This window comes from Narcine bancroftii, chromosome 4, assembly GCF_036971445.1.
Source record: "Narcine bancroftii isolate sNarBan1 chromosome 4, sNarBan1.hap1, whole genome shotgun sequence".
Lineage (NCBI taxonomy): Eukaryota > Metazoa > Chordata > Chondrichthyes > Torpediniformes > Narcinidae > Narcine > Narcine bancroftii.
Genome location: NC_091472.1, coordinates 291,704,930 through 291,722,217, shown reverse-complemented (window position 1 = coordinate 291,722,217; position 17,288 = coordinate 291,704,930). Strand labels below are relative to the sequence as shown.

Here is a 17,288-nt window from a genome sequence, read left to right as displayed (position 1 = left end):
TAGAATAATCTCTTCCAGTTGTAGAAAAACAAAAATAAGAACAAAAGAAAAAAAGAAGAAAAAATATCCCCATACAAATCTAACCCCTCCCAATTAACACGGTCACCAGCAAATAAATTGTAAAGAATCGAGTATCAGTTCTCAGACATCAGATAAAAAGTCCTCAGAGCAGAGTACCCTTGTCTAAGTAATCAAATTATAATAATAGTCTACGAATGGGTCCATATCTTGTCAAATTTAACCTTGATCTCTTCAACATTATGATCTCTTCAGCATTTTCTCCAAAAGCAAGCAAGCTGCTTCCACTTGTTTTGACATGGTTCATGAGGTCAGTGTTGAAGCTGCAAATTCTTCCATAGATGGGCCAGGTGACAAATGAGCGAGTGGGTGGTAGTTTGTGAGGCGCTTTGTTCCATTCAGTTTCTGTGTACTCCAAGTGCATGTGTTTGGAGGTTCTTAATACTACTTGGATGCATCTTCTTTGGTATTGAGCCAAAGATTCTGAGGAGTAACGTTGTTGTTGCTTGGTTAGTTTAGTGGTTCGTGTATCGTTATTATAACATTGTTGTAACGAGTTTGTACATTCTTCCTATGTCTGCATTGGTTTCCTCTGGTGCTTCAGTTTCCTCCCATATTAAAAAAATGTATGGGTTAGGTTAATTGGGTCAAATGGGTATATTTGGGTGGCACAGGCTCTTGGGCTAAAAGGGCCTGTTACTGTGCTGTATCACTAAATTAAGTTAAAATGAAAGTTTGGTAATTTTATTTCTGGAGTGCAGCTTTGTTGGTTGAACGGCTTTCAATTAGTCCTAAAGATTAGCTTCACTCTTGCAGGAACTTTGTTGGCGGTGAGATGCAATGTTACAGCATGAAAATTTGAGAGCAATGATGGGACAATAACACTGCTTTATTTGGCACCAATTTTTACTGAGAATGAATGAGTCAAGTAAATTATTATCAAGAGTAAAAATGTGGTTGAGAATGTCTTTGAAGTGTTCTTTCAATCAGACATTGATTGTTTTCCTGTCAGTGTGTAGCAGGTAAAGAACCCATGTATGGCAAGATTAATGGTGAGTTGCTGATCCTCCTATGTTCACATCATCCACTGTTCTTTTGGTCTGGTTTTTCTGCTGTCCCCTGCATTCAGATACCATAAAAATAGTTTATTTGTCTTTGAATAAAGGAATTCCTGCATTTCCAATTAATTAGCTCTTCAATCTCTTCACTCATATCAACCAGATCTGGAGGTCCTTCATAGAGAAACCAAGAATCCCTTCATAATTATATTGGATGCCACATTATTAGTACACATGGAGCCCAAGACCTGATCACATTATTCTCAAATCTTTAAGCTTAAAATGACAAAGTGAAGATCATTTAACATCTTCACAGATGAAGGGAGAAATGACATATTTAGCAACCAACATGATTTCTCACAATGGTGACAGGTTTACTCTGTGAATGAAGTTAGAGAACTCTCTGCTGCCCAGCTCATCTGTGGACCTCTGTCTGGATTCTGTAACTGCAGCAGCTATGACTTGGCTTCTCCAGAACAAACAGTTGTGGGCAGGGTTAACAGATTTACTAGTAATAAAACTGAATTTCTTGTGTGCTTGGTTGACCTTGTTGTTTGGGAACTGAAAACTTCCACCAAATCATGACCAGTTCTTGAGTTGGTTGTGGAGAGTAACCATCAGAAAATTATTGTGATAATCCGATGAATTCTGTACAGACAATAGGCCGGTTCTCTTTCATTGGCAAAATGTCGATAACAAATTATTCCCTTGGAATTTTAGAACCTAGAACATAAAACAGAGAACATTTCAGCACATGATGTTATGTGGACCAATAGAAACCTGCTCCATAATCTAACCTTCCTTACCTTACACCCATAACCCTCTATCTTTCTTGTATCCATGTGCCTGTCTAAGAGTCTTTTAAAATTCCCAATTGTACCAGCCTCCACCACCATCCTTGACAATGCCTTCCAAGTGCCCACTACTCTGTATTTCTAAAAAAAAAACTTTCCCTGATATCTCTCCTAAACGTCTCTCCCCTCACCTTGTACAGATGTCCTCTCATATCTTCTACTCTCACCCCAGGAAAAAGGTACTTGCCGTCCACCCTATCTATGCACGTCATAATCTTGTAGATCACTATTAAGTCACCTCTCATCCTTCTCTTTAAAGAGATAAGCCCTAGCTTTGTTAGCCCTGCCTCATAAGACACACTCTCCAATCACGGCATCAATCTGGAAAATCTTTGCACCCTCTTCGTAGCTTCCACGTACTTCCGTAATAAGGAGACCAGACCTAAGCACAATATTCCAAGTGTGGCCTAACCAGTTTTTATAGAGCTGCAACATTATCTCACGACTCTTGAACTCAATCACCTTACTAATGAAGGCCAACATAGCATAAGCCTTTTAACTACCCTATCAATCTACGCGGCAACCTTAAGAGAGCTATGAATTTGGAGCCCAAGGTCCTTCTTCCACACTGTTAAGAATCCTGCCATTAACCATGTACTTTGCCTTCAGGTTTGACCTTCTAAAATGCATCACTTCACACTTATCCAGATTGAACTCCATCTGCTACTTTACCATCCAACTCTATGTCCTATTGTAACCTACAACAACCTTCTACACTATGCACAAGACCTCCAACTTTCATGTCATCTGCAAACTTATTGACTGCACCCCCCCACCACCCCCCCCCCCCCCACTTCTTTGACCAGGTCATTTATGAAAAAAACACAATGAACTGGGGTCCCAGAACAGATCCCTGCGAAACTCCACTAGTCACTGAACTCCAGAATCAGAATTTATTGTTATGAACATGACTCAAAATTCATCGTTTTTGTGGTAGCATTGAAGCAGCAAATATTACTATCAATTACATTTATTAAAACAAATAAATGAGTAAAAAATAAATAAAAGTGAGGTCGTGTCTATGGTTCATTGTCCATTCAGAAATCTGATGGCATACGGAAAGAAGCTGTTTTTTTGCCCTTGGATGTTCGTCTTCAGGTTCCAGTACCTCCTTCCTGATGGTAGCAGTGTGAAGAGGTCATGGCCTGGGTAGTAAGGGTCCTTGAGGATAGAGGCTGCTTTGTTAAGACATTGCCCCTTGTAAATGTCCTTGATGAGTGAAAAATGATGCCCATGATAGTGATGGCCAAATTTATAAGTCTATAGCCTTTTCCTGTCCTATGCATTGACACCTTCATACCAGACAGTGATGCAACCAATCAGAATGCTCTCCACACTACACTTGTAGAAATTAGCAAGAGTCTTTGATTATGTACCAAATCTTCTCAAACTCCTCACGAAGAGAGCCTTTTTCATGATTACATCGACTTGGAGGCCCCACAGAACAGATGTTCAGAGATGTTGACACTGAGGAATTTGAAGTTCTTAAACCTTTCCACTGCTGACCCCTTGATGAGGACTGGTTCATGTCCTCCTGATAGCCCTCTCCACAATCACCTCTTTAGCTTTGCTAACATGAGTGCAAAGTGATTGTTATGACACCACTATCCGAGTTGATTACACACTTCTGCACTTCCTCATTGCCGTTTGTGATTCTGCCGAAGATCGTGGTGTCATCGGCAAATTTGTAGATGCTGTATGAATTTTGCCTAACCACACAGACGTGGGTGTAGGGCAAGTAGAGCAGTGATTGAAGCACTCATTGTTGAGGTGCGCCTTTGTTGATGATCAGTGAGGAGGAGATGCTGCTTCCTATTTGTACTGACTTTGGTCTTCTGATGAGGAAGTTAAAGATCTCATTGCAGAGATGGGGTGGAGAGGCCCAGGTTTTGGAGATTATTGACTGGTACTGAGAGTATGATGGTGTTGAAGGTAGAGTTGTAGTTGATGAGAAATAGTCCGATATCCATGTTGCTGTTGTCTAAGTGATCCAGAGCTGAGTCGAGAGCTAGTGAGATTGTATCTGCTGTGGAGCAATTGTGGTGGTAGGCAAAGTGCAGTGGGTTATCTTATCGCTTATCCTACCATCTTTTCCCTGTCTCAGTGGGATAAACCTATCCGAAACACTGCACAGGTGGTTCTGAAACACTGCACAGATGGTCCCAAAACATCCTCCACATTAATTTTGTGGTTTTCCCTGAGAACATCATTTCTCCTTAGTTCCTGCCTAATCAGATCAGCTATTATTTATTAACGTGTAATAAAAGAGAAATGTAGTATTTCACAAAGTTGCCTTTAGTCTGCCATAAGAAAGACAAAGAGCATTGCCTGGTGTCTCTTACAGTCAGAGAAGGAGAAGCAAAAGAGAGTCCCCTCAGAGTCATTGAGTGTCTGTGGTTCACCTCCAATGCTTCTGCAGGCTCTGCAGCTGCACAAGACTCCAGTTTAGTTCAAACCATCAGCAACCCGAGCTCAGATCCAAACCTCCAACATGATGACGTTGCCTTCAGTGCCTTAGTAATCAGCCCTTCCCTAATTAAACACTTTACCATTTGGTCTACTCTATCTTTGTCCACACAGGGGCTCAGGGAATTCTGGCCACTATCACTGAGACATGCTTCCCAACTGAGAGGTCTGTCACTTGACCAGGCTAATTACCCAGTACTAAATCCAGTAATGGCCTCTCCTTTAATGGCTTGTCCACATATTGTGTCAGGAATCCTTGGAAACACCGGACAAATTCTGCCCCATCTATCCCTCTTGCAGCAAGGAGGTGCCAATTAATATTTGAGAAATTGAAGTTTTCCATTACAACAATCCTGTTATCTCTGAACCATTCCAAAGTCTGCCTATTTGTCTGCTCTTCGGTGTCCTGAGGGTCATTTGTGGGGTCCAGTACACTACTTCTAAATCAGTGATCACTCCCTCCCCCCACATTGACTCAGTCGACAATCTTTCCTCAACAACCTCCCTTTCTGCAGCTGTGATACTATCCCCACCAATAATGCTACTCCACCCCTCTTTTGCTATCCATCCTATCCCTTTGAAACATCTAAGCCCCATTACCTGCAGCAGCCAATCTTGTCCTTGCTTCAGCCAAGTCTCTGAAATGGCGAAACATTGTAATTCCATGGTCTAAGTTCATCTTCCTTATTCCTATATGTCTTGCATTGACTACATTTATGTTCCCCCCACAGCCTGTCCTTCCTCACAAACTCACTACACATTGCATCAACTTTTCCACCATCTTCTCTATTTTCTGCTTTTCTTTCTGGTTCTCATTTAACTACCGAACTAGTTGAAACCCCCACCAGAGCAGCACCAGCAAGGCTTCCACAAGGATATTAGTTTCTCCTCCAATTCAGATGCAAACTGTCCCACCAGCATAGGTCCCACCTTCCCTGGAAGACACCCCAATAATCCAGTAATTTGAATCCCTCCCTCCTGCAGTATCGCTTTTGCCACATCTTCATCGTTTTTGCTGAGGAGTCCAGCTACTGTCATGTCATCCGCAAGCTTAATTACTGAGTTGTAGCTGATCTGGCATTGCAGCCATGGGTCAGTAGCATGACCAGAAGCTGGCTCAGCACACAGCCCTCAGGTGAGCCAATGCTCAAAGTGATGGTGCTTGACGTTCTGCTGTCAACCTGGACAGACTGTGGTCTTTCTGTTAGGAAGACCAGAATCCAGTTGCTAAGAGGGGTGATGTCCCAGCGAGGACAGCTTCTCCACCAACCTCTTGAGCATAATTGTATTAAATGCCAAGCTGAAGTCAATACCTGGTATATGAGGCTTCGTGTCATTTTCCAGGTGGGTCAGGATAGAGTGGAGGAACAAGGCTATAGCATCATCAGTGGAATGGTTCCATCTGTAAGGAAATTGAAATGGGTCCAGAGTATCTTTGAGGTGCGCTTTGATACATTCCATTACCAGAAGCTCAATGCATTTCATTACAGGGACGGTCAATGCCATTGGGTGGTAGTCATTGAGGCCTGTTACTGATTTCAGATTTATTATCAGAGTACATACATGACATCACACACAACCTTGAGATTCTTTTACCTGCAGGCCAGGCAGAATTACCACTTATTAGTAGTGCAATGCAAACAACTCATTGCAACACAGAGAGGAGAAAGAAAAGCAAACAATAAAGTGCAGAAGTCCTTAAATGAATTCCAGGTTGAGTTTGTTGTTGAGGTATCTGATGGTGGAGGGGTAGCAACTGTTTCTGAACCTGGAGGTCAGAGCCTTGTGGCACCTAATGGTAGCAGCGAAAACAGAGTGTGTGCTGGGTTGTGTGGTTCCTTGATGATTGCTGCTGGTCTCCAACAGCAGTGCTCCCTGTAGATTTTCTTGATGGTGGGAAGGGGTTTGCCTGTGATGTCCTGGGATGTGTCCACTACCTTTTGCAGGGCTTTACACTTGGGGATATTGGTGTCCCCATACCAGACCTTGATGTAGCCAGTCAGCACACTTTTCACCACACAGCTGTAGAAATTTGCCAGGGTTTCTGATGTCATACAAAGCCTCCACAAACTCCTGAGGGAGTAGAGGCACTGACATGCTTTCTTCATAATGCTATTAGTGTGTTGGCTTCAGGAAAGATCCTCCAAGATGGTGACTCCCAAGAACTTAAATTTGGTCACCTTCTCCATCTCTAATCCCCCCCAATGATCACTGGATTATACATATCTGGTTTTCCCTTCCGAAAGTCAACAATCAGCTCCTTGGTTTTGGTGACATTGAGTGCAAGGTTGATGTGGGTGTACTTTTCAGCCAAGTTTTCAATCTCTCTCCTGTATGCTGACTCATCGCCTCTTTTTGTATAACCCACTACTGTGGTATTGTCAGCGAATTTGTAGATGGTGTTGTTGCTGTAGTGAGCCACACAGGTGTAAAGCGAGTAGAGCAGGGATCTAAGATTGTGGAGAAGTTCTTACCAATCCTCACTGATTGTGGTCTGTAAGCGAGGATATCAAGGATCCAATTACACAGTGGAGTGTGGAGTTCCAGGTCTTGGAGTTTGCTGATCAGTTGCTCTCTTTGGTATCAGGATGATGATGGCTGCCTTGAAAGGCATGGGGATGATAGACTGGTACATTGATGTGTTGAAGTTGTCATAGCGTTCTCCATCATTTGATCTGCACAATCTTTCAGTACCCGACTGCATATGTTCTAGTCCGGCTGCCTTGTGTGGATTCACCTTGGATCGGATTCTCCTCACCTCAACCAGGCCGATGCAAGGGGCCTGTTCTACAGAGGAGATGAAACTTTCCTCAATGTCAGCCTTGTTCTTCTTATCGAACTGTGCGTAGATGTTCAGTTTGTCTGAAAGGGAGGAGTCGTTCTCGATGACATCTGGGAATATATCCTTAAATTTTATAAGTAATGTCTTCATTTCTTCCCTTTCTGATTTAGTCAAATGCATTAACTTGGTGTCTTAAGTTTTACAAAACTATAGAATTTTCCAGCCTGAGGCTTATCACTTTCTGTGCTCCATGACCTTCCACGAAACTTATCTCCTCCTTACTTTCCTCTATAACTAGCACCTTGGTTGGAATCCTAGTCTCCTCCTCAGTCATTTTCTCAAAGTAAGGTTTAAGCATGTTCACGTGACAGACCTGTGTCTCTCTTTGACGATCAGGCGTCTCAATGACATAGGTGACCTGGTTAATTTTTGATTTCACCTTATATGGTCCTGATAACTGAGCTCTCAACGGGTTTGACTGCATTGGAAACAAAACCAATACTTTGTCACCAGGTTTAATGTCCCTAATTTTTGCTTTTTGATCATACTGAATTTTCATTTTTCCCTGAGCAGTTTTTAAATTTTTCTTTGCCATCTCGCAAGCCTGATATAATCTGTTTTTAAATTTGAAAACATAATCCAACAGATTTGATTGTATATCATTATGTATACACTGTTCCTTCAACAATAGTAATGGACCCCTGACTTCATGACCAAACACCAACTCAAATGGACTAAAGCCAAGAGACTCCTGAGTTGCCTCACTAACAGCAAACAATAACAAATGGATTCCTTCATCCCAATCCTTATTATTTTCCACGCAATAAGCTCTCATCATATTTTTCACTGTTCAATGGAACCTTTCCAAGGCCCCTTGACTTTCAGGATGATAGGTAGACGACACAATTTGATGGGCTCCCAATTCATACACCACCTGTTGAAATATTCCAGACATAAAATTACTCCCTTGGTCCGATTGAATTTCCCTTGGTAGGCCAAACAGTGTGAAAAACTTTAGCTTAGCCTTCACAATCATCTTTGCTTTAATGTTTCTCAGGGGAATAGCCTCTGGAAACCTTGAAGCCGTGCACATGAGTATTAACAAATATTCATTTCCCGCTTTGGTTTTTGGCAATGGGCCAACACAATCCACTATCACTTTTGAGAAGGGCTCCCCGAAAGCAGGGATGGGTTGTAAAGGTGCCACTGGTGGTCCTTGATTAGGCTTGCCCACCAGTTGACAAGTGTGACAGGTTCTACAAAAGTTCACAACATCCTTTCTTAATTTCGGCCAATAAAGCTGTTTCCTTATCTTTTCTACCATCTTCTTCACTCCAAGATGACCTCCCAAAGGTGTTCTATGAGCCAACTTTAATATTTCATTCCTGTAAGTTTTGGGAAAAACAATTTGCCTTACTACTGCCCAGTTTTCACTGGCAGGTATCACTTGTGGTCTCCACTTTCTTGTCAATATTCCATCTTGAACAAAGTAACCTACTGGCACAGTTTCAATTTCCTGGTTAGACAGAATCTTATCTCTTATCCAAGCAAGATCAGGATCATGCTTTTGTCTGGCTATTAATTCTTCTCTTGACACCTGCAAAGCTGGATCCGTAGGTTTGTCCTCAATGCTTGCCTCCACTACAGGATCATCACAGACTTTCTCTACCTCTACCTTTTTCTAGACATGGCTCTAGTAATGGCACACACAGGGTAGATTTCCAAATCCTTATTGGACTCATAAACCAATGGCTTACTTGTGAGTTTCACTGCAGGTATGACTTTACCCTCTGCTAAATCATTCCCTAACAAAAAAGAAACTCCATCCACCGGCAGACTTGATCTTATCCCTATTGTAACCGGGCCATTAACTACGTCTGATTTCATCGCTGTTCTATGCAAAAGTATAGGCTCTGCTTCACCACCAATGCCTTTAATTAAATTCACATCTCCATTATCAGTCTCCTCACCAAAATTCAAAATGTTGCTTAATACAAGCAAATGGGCTGCTCCAGTATCCCGCAGGATTTTAACTGGCACTTGATTGGATCCTTCTTTAATCGAAATAAAACCTGCAGTCATGAATGGTTTAAAAATATCCCTAACTTTCTCATTCTGAACATAGGCAGTTGGTACCACCCCTTTCTTGTTCTTTCTTTTCAGTACAGGACAATTTGCTATTATGTACCCTGGTTTCCTACAATAGTAGCAAATAACTCTTTTGAAAATTTATCCTTCACCCATTTTTCTTCCTTTAACCTCAGTTCTAGTTTTTCTTTCTACTCTACTTGGATTATCAGCAGTATTCCTTTGAAAGGTTTTCCCTGGTGTGCACTTAGGCTTGTGGGTTAAAGCATTTTCCTCTGAGAATTTAGCCAATTCTTGCCACTTGAATATCGTCAGGAACACAATTTTTATCTCCTCAATCAGAATGATTTCCCTCAATAAATCAAAGTTATTTTCTACTTTCATTGTGGCACACCACCTTCCTATAAGCAAAATCCAGGTAAGATTGGGATGCTGCCTTTTTTAAACTCCTGAACTTTTGTCTACAAGTCTCTGGGACTAGTTCATAAGATTGGAGTTTAGCCTGCTTTACAAATTCGTAATCAGCTGCTTGTTGTACAGTGAGACACGAGTACACCTGTTGGGCTTTCCATTTAAGAACACTTTAGAGCAGGAGTGACCACTGGTCTGGTGGCCATTTTAAATTTACAGCTACTTTCTCAAAATGCTGGTAATACTGGTCTATTTCAGCTTCCTCAAATGGAGGAACTAACCTCACTTCTCTACTGACCAGAAACCTCTCCTCCTGACCAGCACGTGGGTTTTGGTTTTCTCCCTCTCCTTGGGTTAGGGTCTGCCTCAATTTAGCCAGTTCTAGCTCATGTTTCTGTTCTTTCTCTCTCTCATCCCTTGCGGCTGCTCTCTCCTCCCTTGTGGCTGCCCTTTCTTCCATTTCTGCCTGCTTTACTGCTTCCCGTTCGGGTTTCCTTTCTGCCTCTTTTTTTTCCTCTAACTCTACTTTTCTCAAAGCCAACTTTACTTCCTCTGAAATTTTCTCCTTTGGAAACTGTTCTAATGCAGCTTCTTCAAATACCCCCTTTCCTACATAGTGCTTAACAATCTTTTGGGCAATTTATTTTTTTTTTCAACCCAGTTCTTACTGTAAGAAGTTTTAACTTGCCAGCTATAACCATCAGTTCTGACTTTTTAGCCATCTTAAAATTAACCACTGAAGGGTTAGCTATGAACTGGTCAATATTCATAGTTGCTGGTTTTTCTGCTGGTGATTTATACACTCATCGTTTATTTTTAATTTCAAGCTGGAGGTTGAGTCAAACTCAGATGACTGATAACTAAATCATTCGCCCCTAAAGCTTCCAAATTGGTTTGATCCTGGACGATGCCCTCAAATTATGTTACAAGATCAAAACAGCAACCACAAAGAAGGCATATCACACAGGGGTAAAGGTGAACAATTACTTTATTAACAAAAATTCACCGTCAAATTTTAATTCAAAATGCCCCCCTTTATTACAATGCCCACTGGTTACTATGCAAATCTCTATAACAGTGTAAAACTAATAAATTCCCCAGCCTAAATATAACATATGTAATTAAAGTCTAAGTTATATTTCCAACCAGCCCACAGAAAAACTTAGACACAAAACAAACACAAAAGACACAAGACTCACAAAACTTCAATCTTAACCGAAGCAAAGATCATAAACAAAATTCAGTTTGTTTGGTAAACTGAAGCCAAAAGATCTCTGAGAGAGAGAGCACAAAATTCAAAGTTGTCTTCTTGTGTTGCTTGCAGAGAGAGGAACAACTGGCTTGATCCAGATCCTTCTGGCTGCCTTCGGAATGTTCATCCCCTTTTGAAATCCCAACATTCTAAAATGTCCTCCAGACCATGACTCATGCTCTGGGCCTTCTTCCACTCCACAGCACCACACAGCAGTGGTTTATCATTCAAGTCCAGAATTTTTTTTTCATTTTCTGCACATGCTCAGTCCGTCTCCCACTCTCTCAGCAATCCACCTTCACCTTGGCTTTCTTAGACAAACTGTCACTTTTTATCATAAAACCACACAACACATAGGCCAATACACAAAACCGAACTCTGTAACAGACACAACTGACTATGGAGCCTCTGTGCATACCCATTATTGCATTCCAGATTGCACTGGAGAGTTCAGCCCAGGCTGGTCTTAGTGCTGTCTTGTCTCCTGTCCTGAAGGCTGCATCGCGAGCTTTGAGATGTGCGCAGACCTCTGTGTCTAACCATGGTTTCTTGTTTGCCCTGATTGTGTAATAATTCATCCCTGTGACATCCTCGATGTACTTGCTAATGTAGCCAGTCACTGAGCTCGTGTATTCATTAATGCTTACATGGTCGTTGTAGGCAGCTACTTCCCTGAAACAGCTCCAATCTGTGGTCTCAAAGCAGTCCTGTAGCACTGTTGTTGCCCCCTTGGCCACGTCCTGATCTTCCAGTGATGTGTCTTCATTCATTTTACCACTAGTCTCTATGCTGGAGTTAGCGGGATGGAAATGTGTATCCAAGGTGGTGCAAGGGGCAGCCTTGTATGCACCAGGAACATTGGTGTACATTTGATTTTGGTGGTGAAGTTGAAGTGCTGGTCAAGCCATGGTAGAACAGTTTTAAGAATGGTGTGGTTGAAACTGCCAGCTACAATCATGCAACCATCAGAGTGAGACATCTGGGCTTCACAGATGGCACTATAAAGATCCTTCATTGCTTCACCTTCATTTGCCGAAGGCAGAACATAAACTGCAGCAATCAGCATGGCTGTGAATTCCCTGGGCAGGTAGAAGGGTCTGCATTTCACCATTAGGTACTTCATCTCTGCTAAGCATAAGGTCTTAGCAACAGAGACATTGTGCACCAGTTCTCAGCCCCCTCCTTGTGTCTTGCCCAATGCTGCATTATCTCTGTTTGACCTTAAGGGGATAAGGCCACCTCTCTATATAAATGAATCTGGAATGGAGACTGTTATGTCTGTAAGTTTCTTGGGAGGCTTCTGAAATAACTTAGAGATGCAAGATTCAAATAACAAAAGAGACTTTACTTACTGAGGTCTTCCACCATCTCAGGAAACGATTCACACACACTCATATACATACGCCCCACAGTTGTGCACACATACGCCCCACAGTTGTGCACACATACGCCCCACAGTTGTGCACTACAATTACTACAGTGAGAAGGGTTTATTCTTACGTGGTTACAAAGTCATTCACATTATCCTGACTATATAACAGATACTTAGAGCCACGTTTCCTGCAATTCCTTCCGGTTGACATGGAGCCTTGGGTAATCCATTTCTTCTCTAATGATCTTACATTTGTGAGTAAGATCCTTGGGAGTACAGGTCTGAATGAGTTAGGTCTCAGTCTAAGCCCAATGCCCAGTGGCATCACTTGGGTTGGTGTCACCCACTCATGGTGTCACTGCCCCCCTGCCCCACCCCCCCAAGGACCTCCTCCCATACCAGTCCATTCAGAATCCTTAGTAATTTTTTTGTACTAATGTTGTAATTTTTCTCCTTTTTCTTTAATTACTACTTAATTCTCAAAAAAGCTATTGATATAGATTCACAAATACTAATTACCACAGTATTGTAAATAAAACACCAGAACAGTTGACAAAAGCAGAGACAATGAAAACAACAACACGTCCAGACGAAATGCCGTAATTCAAAGCATCATTGTAATTTGGTAATTATAACTCATAAGAAGGTTCAAAAAATGAATTAGCATAGAGTTTTAACCTTGTAGGTATATTGATACATGTAATCTGGGCTTATGGAAAATGTTTTTATTGTTATAACTAACTACAGCGATATTTTAACAAAAAATAATAAATTTCTGCTGAAACACTGCACAAAAATTTTAAAGACAGTCATTTTGTTGTCATCCCCTCTGATGGTGTCACCCAGTATGGTCTGCACCACCCTAGTTGTGCCTGTCCCAATGCCAGCCTGCTTCCCGCACCTGGCCTTCTCGCACAGCACTTCAGATAGCCTCCCTCGCATCTCCAGCGATCGACTCCGCACTTTACAAGTCTGGCTTGCTTCCTTCAGTAAGTTAAAGCTGCTCAATAACTTACAAATCTATTCCCACAGTTTGAAAGTCCAGGTCGTATTTCTTATTTCAGTCTGTGTGACTGCAGAGGCTGAGGGAGCACTGGAAGTGAATCCATGTGACTCTGAAGGGACTCTCTTTTGCTTCTCTTTTTCTCTTACTGTAAAGGGTGCTGGGCAACACAAATGACAACTCTTTTTCTTAGAGCAGGCATAAGTCAATTTCATGTAATATTACATGTATTGTACATTATAATAAAGGAATCTTGATTCTTATTTTCCTTAGTATTTCCCAATCATAGACAAAACGTAGGGTGGGGGATTCCACCATTGGTCGGACCGAAGTGGCCAATGCAACTTGTGTGCCACCACAGAGATACCCCTGCTCTGACTGTTCCCTTTATCTCTCCTGGCTGTCACCCAGCAACCTTCTTCCTGCCTCCTAAGTATGATTGCAATCCAACTCCCGTCTATCACCCTCTCAGCCTCCCAAATTCATCCAACTCCAGCTCTATATCCCTAACATGGTTTGTAAAAGCTGCAGCTGGATGCACTTATCACAGATGAAGTCATCAGGGATACTATTAGTATCAAGAGCAGGTCCCTGCCCTGGATGCATTCCCACTGTCTATGAAATAGAGAGAAAGAAATAAGAAAAATCACCCCTGACCTGTGCTTTCTTGCTGAACCCTTTTGTTCTTCATTAGAGTTGGCCTTACCTCAACTCCTCCAACACCTGTTCTTGCTGCAGTTTCTTTTTTTTTAAATTTATTTTTTTGAGAATTTTCAATCAATATGCAGTCAAAATGAAGAATAATCAAAAAGAAAAACATCAATATACATAATATTAACAAAATAGTACAAATATCTATCTGCAGGTCAATATTAAAGAAAGTGAGAAGAAAGAAAAGTTAATATGTGATTCAATTATTATAAAGAAAGAAAAATTACAATAGTACTATAAAAATGTAAATTCAATGTCCACGTTGAACCAAAGGGAGAAAAAGATAATAGAGAGAAAGAAGAACAAAATAAGAAGAATCCTCCCACCCACCACCCCAAGAAACAAGAAGAAAAAATTAAAAAAAAGAAAAAAATATTGACTTCATCTAGGACAAATCTCACTCCCATCAAGGGACAAATAACCTTGCTTATCTCAAGTCCTCAGTACTGCGAGCACCACGGGGTAGGGGGTGGAGAGACATGAGGGGGGAAATTTTTTTCTATCTGTAGGGGATACAGATGGTGGGAAGGGTGAAAATGATTTAGTATCTATTATGTAATGTTATAACAAGTTAATTTGAAATGTATGATATTAATAATTTTTTTTAAATTACCCCATGTACCTTCGGTATGAATTCCATATTCTTAAAAATACATCATACCTGTTTCTGAGGGTATAGGTGATCTTCTCGGGGGAACACAATTAAACATTTCTATCTTCCAGTAGGCTAAACCTAGTTGGGAATCAGATTTCCAATAACTCCTATGCGCTTCCTGGCCACTGCTAAAATGAGCTTAACAAATTTTACTTGATATTTTGACAGCCTCATTCTAAATTCACCAATAAAAATAATTCAGGTATCTGAGGGTATCGAATTTCAGTAATATTTTTCCAGGAGATTATCCAAATCTTCCTAGAAAGGCCTCACTTTAGGGGCATGACCAGGTTGAATGGAAGAAAGTACCTATTTTGTGACCATATCGGAAAACATTGGTCTGATATTTTTGATTTGAATTCATGTAACTTTTGTGGAGTAAGGTATAGCTGATGCAAGAAGATATGTTGCACCAGCCGATACCTTATATAAATTTTGATAATCATGCTCTCCAGACATAAGCCAGACCAGCAAAATGGATCAATTTCTATACCCAAATCTGATTGTTTTGATTTATCAAGCCCTTGTTTAGGGGTTCCTGTCTGAAGTAAGGAATACATTTTTGAAATAATTTTTTTGTGCTCCGCATTCAAACCAGAGTCACTATTTCACTACACTGCAGTACGGTTAGTTCTGGACCTAATTTGTCCCTTAAATAAAATCTTAACTGAAAATGGAAAAAAAAGTGTATTGAGGATTGTTATGAGCAGGGACAACTTATGACATTTGAGCAAATTAGAAATAAATATGGAGTTTTAAGTACTTTTTTCTGTTATCCTCAGTTAAGATCTTATTTCTTTTGCCACAGCTACTTGAGCCAAACCTCAACTCCCCACTTGATCTCTGGCCCAATTACATGATTGTCACTCCCATGATGGCTGTTCTGCTTGTATCGCTCACCTATTTAAACCAGCCTGTTCTCATACTCTCTCATTCCAACTCCCATTCAGTTGAGACATTGAGGGTGGGAATTGTTCAATGTTTACTGCTTGGTGTACATGGCATGTATTAAACATTCAGAAAGAAGAGTGCTAAAAGCGGGAATATAGTTTGGGGCACTATATTCCAGACATGAAGGAATAGATAACAGTGACTTCCTTAATTTTCACAGCAATTTGTCTCTTAAAGCTAAATGAGGGGAAAAAAAAGTTGAGCAAAAATAACAGAAATCATCCTTGTTACTTAGAGGCTTGGTATTAATGTAGAATATCTGTGCAATGTCACATAATCTATTTTCTTGAAATAGATTCTTGAAACAGAGAATTTGTTCATCTTATTTAGAAATTCATTCAGCAGCATTGATGAAGACCAGCATCCAAGTCATGGCTTGGCTTCATGGACGAAGATTTAGGAAGGATCATAGACATGGGCACATCCTTCGAACCTGCAAAATGGATTTTTTAGGTGGAGTGCAGTGTGTGCAATACTGGCCCCACCATTTTACCCCAGGGGTTTATCCGCCAAGGCCTAGCAAGCTGAGATGGTGACAGCCAAGTCCTTGGATCATAGGTATTACATCGGAGTGCCCTTCTCCTCGATGGATGGCTTATGACGTTAACAAGCCCATTCTGCCCAGGTTTGAAATCAGAGTTTCCTTCTCTTGGGCTGGTTGCCAACCAAAACTAACGAGCCCAGCCTACTCATCCAGTTATAACACCAAACACTCAGTTGCACTATGACGTAGCAAACTCAGTGAAAACGGGACACCAGTGAGAAGGTGTTGCTATAGATACAGTAATGTAGGAGATGCCATTTGCAGTGACCTACCTGGCAAGCCAGACATCGGCCACGCAGCGATCACTACACCGAGAAAGGAGAGGCAATATATTCTAGGTGAGCAGAACATCAGGCCCAAGTACTGACCTGAATGATGACATGATGCAGATATTCGGCTATCCTTTATTCATAACATTCATCAACTGAATTATTTTAAGTGAGATGAAATGAACATATGAAGGAAGGGTAATTAACTGAAATAATCCTTGTGCATTTTGGATCATCGCCCCTTTTTGGGTATGAGATTATCTGGAGCCAAGTGGGAAGAATTTTGCACGTTCCATGCCTTCTTGTCAAAAAACAGTAGTCTGACTTATTAATGCCAGTCTCTCAAAAAAGGCCACCTTGAAACCAATGTACCTGAGGTGCTCCCTTGTTCTTCAAAATGTATCTTTCCCAGGAGGATATTCATTGGAAAGCCAATAAGAAATCAGATAATTTATTTGGTAGAGCCGAGTACATTAGTTTCATGCATTGGGTGAGCGTGACAATTATTCAACAGAAGCATTGCCTCTACTCATCTGATCATGATACTAATGTATAACAGATGGAGAGCTGATGCTCTTTATTTTGCCAAGAGAGATCCATAGAGTGGAACTGAGCTTTAACGTAAAGTATATTTGAATGTACAAAACTGTAGCATTTGAAAAATACCTGCAAATGGAGATGTTTGAGTTAGTATTAGGAGATTCTACCCACAGCCACCAATCTCCCATTGGATTTTGAAGTCATGGTCATCTTCGACTATGAAGGATGAACAACGACATTAGCAGATTAATTTCAATGGTGAATATTTGGTAGCTGAGTAATTTCAAAGAAACATTCAGCCACGTCATTAACTA

General features: G+C 41.1%; 1 protein-coding gene and 1 long non-coding RNA gene across 7 annotated transcripts in view; one reads left to right on the top strand and one right to left on the bottom strand.

Annotated features, from left to right (window-relative positions):
- Window positions 1-17,288, top strand: part of psmd14 (proteasome 26S subunit, non-ATPase 14) — a 153,182-nt gene that overhangs the window by 117,376 nt on the left and 18,518 nt on the right. The gene's annotated exons all lie outside the window — the stretch shown is intronic.
- On the bottom strand, window positions 907-11,476 carry LOC138762100 (uncharacterized). Its single transcript, XR_011356752.1, has 2 exons — window positions 11,348-11,476; window positions 907-1,799 (listed from the first exon to the last, which is right to left on the bottom strand). It is a non-coding gene; the product is annotated as an uncharacterized lncRNA (long non-coding RNA).